General features: G+C 35.3%; 1 long non-coding RNA gene across 1 annotated transcript; it reads left to right on the top strand.

The window, feature by feature from the left end:
• Nucleotides 1-5073: 5073 nt before the first annotated feature.
• Nucleotides 5074-6868, top strand: LOC130997063 (uncharacterized). Its single transcript, XR_009092906.1, has 2 exons — nt 5074-5661; nt 6275-6868. It is a non-coding gene; the product is annotated as an uncharacterized LOC130997063 (long non-coding RNA).
• Nucleotides 6869-8097: the final 1229 nt, after the last annotated feature.

Raw genomic sequence — 8097 nt, 5'->3', positions numbered from 1 at the left:
GCATTCCAACACACACATGTTATTTATGTAGGAAATGGTTCCAATGAGATACTCATATATGGTGAGATGTTAGATTGATTTGTCGGAGTTAACTTAATGTATTCTAGGACATATATTTATTGGGAGAGGGAAATATTTTACATAGGTTTGAATTCTGGGGGAAGCGAAAGTTTACTAATTTTTGAATATTGTTATTCAACATTATATACTCCCTCCGTCCCACTAGACTTGGCACTTTTGAGTTGGGCACAGAGATTAAGAATAAAGGGTTAAGAGTGTAAAGTAGGTAAGGTCCACTTATTTTATGTAAGTAGAGAAAGTAGGGACCACATACTATTTTAGGAAAGTGCCAATTCTAGTGGGACAAACAAAAAAGGCAAGTGTGCCAAGTCTAGTGGGACGGAGGGAGTACTACCTTATTCATCTTCTTCTTCAATAGTGTTTGGAAGGTGAGGTGTGATTCTGCTTCTTCTTCGGTTTGGTTGGGTCTAAGAGATGAGGTTAGTGCTCTGGTTGATAATTCTTATTGCTATGTTGGTGATGGGACTACCACGAACTTCTGGTGCGACGATTGGTTGGGTTATAAAATTATTGAAAAATGTAGGGTTCCTCATTTTGTTGCGAATCTTCTCAGCCATTCGGTGGGTGACTATTTTTATGATGGAATTTGGCATTTTACTCAAGAGTTTATTAATAATTATCCGGAAATTGTCGCCGACATCTTGATTCTCCATCTCGGCAATCATAAGGACACTTAGTTTTGGAAACCTTCCCTGCATGGTGCTGTTACTGCTGCTCTCGCTTTTTCTAATAATTGCCATAGGTTTCCTAAGGTAAGCTGGGGCTCTTGGATTTGGAAGCCTTATATTCCGGTGCGTCGTTCTTTAATCTGTTGGAGAATCCTTCATGGACGTCTTCCGACTTATGATCGTCTGATCAGACACGGAATGATTATGCCCAATCATTGTGTCTTTTGTCTCGCTGCGGAGGAGACCATTGATCACATTTTGTGGTCTTGCAGCCAAGTTCGTACTATTTGGCTTGAGTTTTTAACCTGGTTTCAATTCACTGAAGCTATTGTGGCTCCAGATATTCATAGTTTCCTTGTTCGTGCTTGGGGCCATAAGCTGAGTTCTCAGTTGGACTGTTATTGGAGAGCGGGTATCATCGGTATTTTATGGGCTATCTGGTCTCTAAGGAATTCTTGCATCTTTGATAATGCAAAGTTTGATCATAGACAAATCATTCGGCTCGTAAAGGTGTCTTACAAAGAAATGGAGAATAACTTTAAGCTCGGGCATATGAATAATTCTTGGAAAGAATATTCGATCCTTCGGGCAATTGGGGTCGGTTCGCGCGCTGCACCTCCGATGGAGTTTATAACGGTGCATTGGTGGCCCCCGGCATCGCCTTGGATCAAGGTTAACACAGATGGATCGGCGATGGGCTCCCCTGGAAACATAGCAGCGGGTGGTGTTTTCCGAGACAACTTCAGTTGGGTCCGCGGCTGTTTTCATTATAAGGAGGGGGGTGGGGTTTGCTTTTGAAGCTGAACTCCTTGCTGTCATTAAAGCCATTTTGATAGCTCATGACCGGGGCTAGCATCATCTTTGGGTAGAGTCGGACTCAACGTATATTGTTCATTTGCTTTCAGAGCGTTCTACGGCTGTACCTTGGCGGTTCGTGGCTTCTTGGAACAAAGTTTTGAGCATTCTTTCTAGTTTTCAACTTCAAGTGTCTCATATCTATAGAGAAGAAAATAAACCAGCTGACATTATGGCGAACTTTTCGAGAGAGGAAGGGTGGTGACCATATGCCATTGAGGAAATTCAGGTTGCGGTAAATCTGGATATGGCCACTCATAGCCACATCCGGTCGAGATGATTGTTCAAATGGTACGTTTTCTGTTGAGTTGTCTTGCTGGTTAGGGTGCGATCAGACTGCTTGGTTTGGAGGTTGGGTTGTTTTCTTGGGTTCTTCTGATCTGCTCTGGTTGCTGGGTTATGTTTCTGGTTCAGCGTCGGAATTCTTCTGCTCGGAATTGGAGGATCTGCATCGCGCTGAAGTCGGCTGTTCTTCTTGTTGGCGAAATTTCGGATGGTCTCAGGAGGTGGCAGTCTTCGGCTGAGATGGTTTCTGATTTTGCTGGTGCTCGACGGCTGTGGAGTTCGGGAACGTCGAGGTCTGCTGCGTTCCTTAGCACCAGGCCTGTTTCTGATGATTGGGGTCGGCTCGGGAATTTTTTGTTTTGGCTTAGACGTTTGGCTGCATTTTTGTTAGGCAACAATGGTGTTCGTTTTCTTTCGTCCTCGACTGTGTGTTTTCCTGTTTTTCTCTCTTCTAGTTGTTGGTTTGTTTTTGTTTTTGGTCTGCGGTTTTGCGTTTTGGTGAGCCAGGATTATTTAGGGGCGATGGTTCGGCCGGAGCTTCTGAAATTTTCCTACTCCAGCTCCCAACGCTTTTCCTTTTACGAGTACTCTTTTTCCTCGCTTTGAGGTTTTAACGAGGCTCGACCCTTAGTTTGCTCTCTTGTGCACTCAAGGGTTTTTTTTTTCTCTTTTCTCTTTCTTTTAATAAAATCCCTAATTTAATTAATACTACCTTATTCATCACTATATAATGGCCTAGGTTCTATAGGATACATTAAATCAACACCTACAAATCAATCTAAGATCTGATTAATCCTTTGTTGGATGAATTCATGGTCTCGAGTTCGAATCTCATAGGTAGAAAAAAAAATATTTTTCGCAATCCTTGCATTTACACAGCAAATTCATACATGTTCTACACAGAATTCATACATTTTAGGTAGTTCGTATTTTATATGTTAAGAAGTGTTTATACTGTAGCCCTCCCATATATATATGAGAGCGTTCCAATGAGATCCTATATATGTGGTGAGATCTTAGATTGATTTGTAAGTGTTGATTTAATGTATCCTATGACTAATATTTATGTGGAAGGAGAATTTTTTTTTCCTAGGTTGGAATTCTGAAGGGAGCGGAAACTTTATTATTATTTTTTATATCGTTATTCAACACTATATATTATCTTATTTACTAGTCTCACGATCTCGCGAAAAATAGCAACCTCACTAGACCTACATATATATATATATATATATATATATATATATATATATATATATATATATATATATATATATACAGAGAAAAGTTCTATTGAGAAAGACAAATACTCCCTCCGTCCCGCCCAAGATGCTACATATTCCTTTTCGGGCCGTCCCAACGAAGATGCTACATTTCTATATTTGGCAAAAATAAGGAATTTTAAACACTTAATTAACACTAATTAAGTAATTCTTTATTACCTTCTCTCTCATACCTTATCACTTTATTACCTTCTCTTTCTTACTTTATCACTTTATTACTTTCTCTCTCTTACTTTATCACTTTATTATTACACACTTAAAACATTAATCTACAACTCCTTAAATCTCGTGCCGAAAAGTAAATGTAGCGACTTGGCCGGGACGGGGGGAGTATTTAAAGAAGTGAGAAACAATCTCATTCATTGACCATGATCCGTCAAATGGTTTAAAATTAAGAATAAATTTCGTGTCCAGATTTTGATGAACATATCAATAATTGTGATGAACATGTCAGTAATTTTTTATGAACGGACGTATTTTTTGAAAAGAAGTATTTGTTTAAAATTTCGCACTCCGAGAATCGATCCCCAAACGTTCAATAAAATTATTGTTATGTTCATAAAAAAATTATTGACATGTTTAATGTTCCTAACTTTAAAAAAAAATTATAATTTCTCTATAAAACCTAATCTGTATACACACGCATGGGATTGCTAGAGTATAAACATTTCGTAACATTTATATGAAATAATGATATCAGGTATTGTGGCCCATAAGAATTACGAAAGAAAAAAAATAAAAGGAAGAAGAATTAATTAGCCAATAGACTAGCTCCCGGTGATGATGTGATTATTTTCTCTCTCTTAAAAGACTTATAAAAAGGGAATCAAAGAACATTAGAAAAAGTTAGATAAACTTTAAACAAGGATTAGTCTTGCAATACCTTTTTATCAAACTGTAATTGGTTGGGTTTATATAATTCATATACACAAGAATTGAAGAGCATCTTGTCTTACCCACTACAAATTGCATCGAAGTCTAGTCAGCAATCATAAAGCAATGTATCTGATCCCAATCTCATCTCATCTCGAGTACTATCCACTAAAAAAATAATGCTCCATCCGTCCCAGCTTTTAGTATTCAACTTTCCTTTTTTGGCCGTCCCACATTTTAGTATCAATTTCTATTTTTGGTAAAAGTAGGTGGGGCCCTTACTCTACTTTAATTATTTTAACTCTCACATAAAATGTGGGACCCTTATTCCACTCACAACACATCAATCACTTTATTAAAATCTGTGCCATTCTCAACTAGATACCAAAAGCCGGGACGGAGGGAGTAGAAATTTATTGAATAATTAACCATGTGATGCATTGGTAAAAATATTTAACATAAAATAATACATTATCCGTCTCACAAAAACATAAATATTTAAAAGTGACACGAATTTTAAGAATTATTAGATAAAAGCGTATTGTGGATAGAAAATGAATTTCACTTTATAAAAAATAAAGATAAAAAGTAAAATGATTGTGGTGGGGTAATGTACAAAAATGAAAATGTTCATATTTTTGTGAGATGATCCAAAATGACAAAATGTTCGTATTTTTATGAGACGAAGGGAGTAGTATATTGTTAAAATACTAAAAATTAATAATAAAACCTTAATTTAACAGAGGTTTGATTTATTGTGTCTAAAAAATTGGTAATTCTATGGGCTGGTATATTAATTAAAAGCAAAAAATCATCCAGAAAGAGATTGGTGGTTCATAATCTGATCGTATAATAGATCAGGTTTGTCATATTTTAATTTTATGGTCTATTTATATTAATTAGCAACCACAGCTTTCATGATGATACTTTATTAATGGGTTAATAAGATAGAGAACACGATCGAGAAACAGTGGAATCGTACATAGTGGTACTTTTTTTTTTTTTGCAATAAGTAGCAATAACATGGAGGCCATTAAATTTAACTCTGCCTAATTGAGGAAAACATTCGTATTGATAGGTAATTAACATAATTAATTATCACTATTAAGTTGTTCCACATTCCCTATTCTTTGCAATATTCATATATTTCTCAGCTTCAATATTTTTTATTTTTTGAAAAAAGCTCAGATATTTATTCGGTACAATCGTTTTAAATAACTTGGGTAAAGGAAAACCATGGAATTTTAAACCGTAAGACAATTAGCGCATGTTTGCTAGATAGATTACGTTAAATTAGCTTTGAAAGTTAAAGGGGTGTTTGTTTTCATGACTTTGAGTTTGATAGTCAATGTATATACACAAGATTACACTTTATATTTATTTGGTAGTGCCTATTAAAATCTAGACTAAACAACGATATTACAATTATACCCCTTTAATTTTAATTTTATTAATATGTCCAAAATGTCCATATTTTTAGCGCCATTTCTATAAGCACAAAAAAAACCGACTTTTTCAGAAACTACTTCTTTCGCGCCCACTAGAAGGTTTGCAGAACCAATCTGTGCTTTGTGATTGAACTCACCACATCAGCATCATGAGTTCCGCACAAAAAGGTGAGTTTCCCATCTGTAATCACATTCGTTGCTCTAAAATTGGGCGTGCTTTAATGTGGAAAAAAAAAGTGTCTAGAGTTTCTGAATTGGGCATGTTTTGGATTGAAATTGGGCATGCTTGCTTTAATATTGTTCTCGTGCAAATGTAGAAAAACTAACCCACAATTTGTGGAAAATTTGCTAGGGTTTTGAGGAGTATTTGTTGTGTTCTGCATAGGGTTGTAAATAAATCGAATATTTTTACTCGATTCGAGATTCGATTCGAAAGTGCCCGATTCGTATTCGAAATTATTCGATAACAAATATTCGATTCGATTCGATTATTATTCAAATACGTATATGAAATTTTGATATTCGATTCGATATATATATATATATATATATATATATATATATATAATATTTTAATTATAATTTTATAATATTTAATTCTGACCCTAATTGTATATATACACTATATATATAGAATATTAACATTTGAATTTTAATTTTTGTAATATCTAATTTTTTAACCATCTTTTTAAAAGAAATAGTAAAAAAAATAACTCTAGCCCTAATTGATTTCTAGCGCGCCTCCATTTCCAAATTCCAATTCCATCTTCTTCCCCTTCAGCGGCCTGCCCTCTTCTTCCCCACGCACGCCGCGTCGCTCGCTGCTCGCCCAGTCGCTCGTCGCCGCGCTGCCAGCACCCCGTCGCGACTCAGCCTCTCCGTCTGCTGTTGTTGTCTCCATCTCCATCAGTCGTCGCCTGCATCGCTCGCCGCGCCGCCCAGTCGCTCGTCGCTTGCATCACTCGTCGCCCGCCGCCAGCACCCCGCCCCGGACTGTGACGAACACAAGTGAAGAAATTCAAGTGCAGAAATAAAGAGTAATTAATAGGCTGAAACGGATACAAGAGGGAAGCACTGGATTTCTGCTGATTTAAAGAGGCTTGAGCAAGAAACTCGATTCTTGGTTTTAGTATTATTTATACACACCCTTGTGTTTAATCATGTTCGTATTGTTTTGTTTTGTTGTTATCTGGGATATTTACTTTTCAGGTTTCTTGTTTTAGTTTTGATGCATTTTATCATTTCATAATTGTAGCACACTGCAACTTTGCTAGAGAAGTGAATAATTGGGGGATAACATTTGTGTCGTAAATTTTATGTAATGATACATAATTTACAGTATGATCTTCAACAAGTAGATGATTTTAAGTATTGAGTGTTGAAATAAGTGAATTTCATGTAACTTAGTTTGCTGGATTTAGATTCTTATAATTTAATCACTGTCCAATTCATGATTTTTTTGCCTGTGAGCATAAGATATTATGAAGATATTGTTTCTTGAGCTTTTATGTTTGTTTGGGCAGAATGCAGTCAATGGACAACTCAAATTTAATAGACAACACTCCTCAAGTAGATGAGATTATGGTGGAAGAGAATGAGGTGGAGAAAGAAGTTGTGGATATAAATGATGATAAAGATGATAATATAATAGGAGATGATGGGGAGAAAGATATTGTTTATTTTACAAAATTTTGAATTTGTGGCTTATATTGAATATATACCTATATTATTTAATATTTTTTTCCTTCAGAATTTCGAATCGAATAATATAGAATACAAGTCGAATACTCGAATCGAATATTCGAATCGAGTATTCGAAAAAAAAGGTAATTTTATAAGACGAATCGAATACTCGAATCGAATCGAATAATTCGAAAATATCAACGAATCGAATACATAATCGAATTTAATATTCGAAATCGAATCGAATCACGAATCGAATATTAGTCTCATTTCACGAATACGAATCGAATATGTTGATATTAGCTTCGATTCGATTCGATTACAACTCTAGAGGGGATATGAATTGTGATTGTGAATTTTGAATTGTGATTGTGAATTTTGCCTTATGGATAAGATTTGAGGATTGCATATGGAATTGGGTGTAACAACCCGCTCTTTTATTATATTTAAATCCAGGAATGCGATAATTATTATTTCATCTTTCAGTAAATCAAACCCAGTAATTATTTATGATTTAAATTCAGCTTATGACACTGGATTATATTCAATTAAGCAGGATTATTATGTTATTACCAAGTCAGTAGCTTCGCGTAAATAAAACCGCGATGAGAATTATTGAGTAAGCCAATAATTATTTATTTCAGATTCATAACTGACTTAGTAAAGTCATGTTAATTATTAATCACAATAGAATTAATTTTCTATTTTTTTTTATTTCTTGAGTCGTGAATTTATTCCGGCTTGTGAAGAATTAAATCTACGATATTAATTTAGATATTATTTCGTGTATTAAATCTAGCACGCTATGCTCCCTCAGCCACTCTATTCTCACCCGTGCTTAGTTTTTTTTTTTTTTCCATCCTACACAGTCAGAAAGATTTCAACAAAGCAAATCTCAGTTTTCAACAGCAAATCTCATTT

This window comes from Salvia miltiorrhiza, chromosome 8 (genome assembly GCF_028751815.1).
Source record: "Salvia miltiorrhiza cultivar Shanhuang (shh) chromosome 8, IMPLAD_Smil_shh, whole genome shotgun sequence".
In the NCBI taxonomy this organism is placed as follows: domain Eukaryota; kingdom Viridiplantae; phylum Streptophyta; class Magnoliopsida; order Lamiales; family Lamiaceae; genus Salvia; species Salvia miltiorrhiza.
The sequence above is the reverse complement of the archived record's forward strand: the minus strand, read 5'-3'. Positions and strand labels throughout refer to the sequence as shown.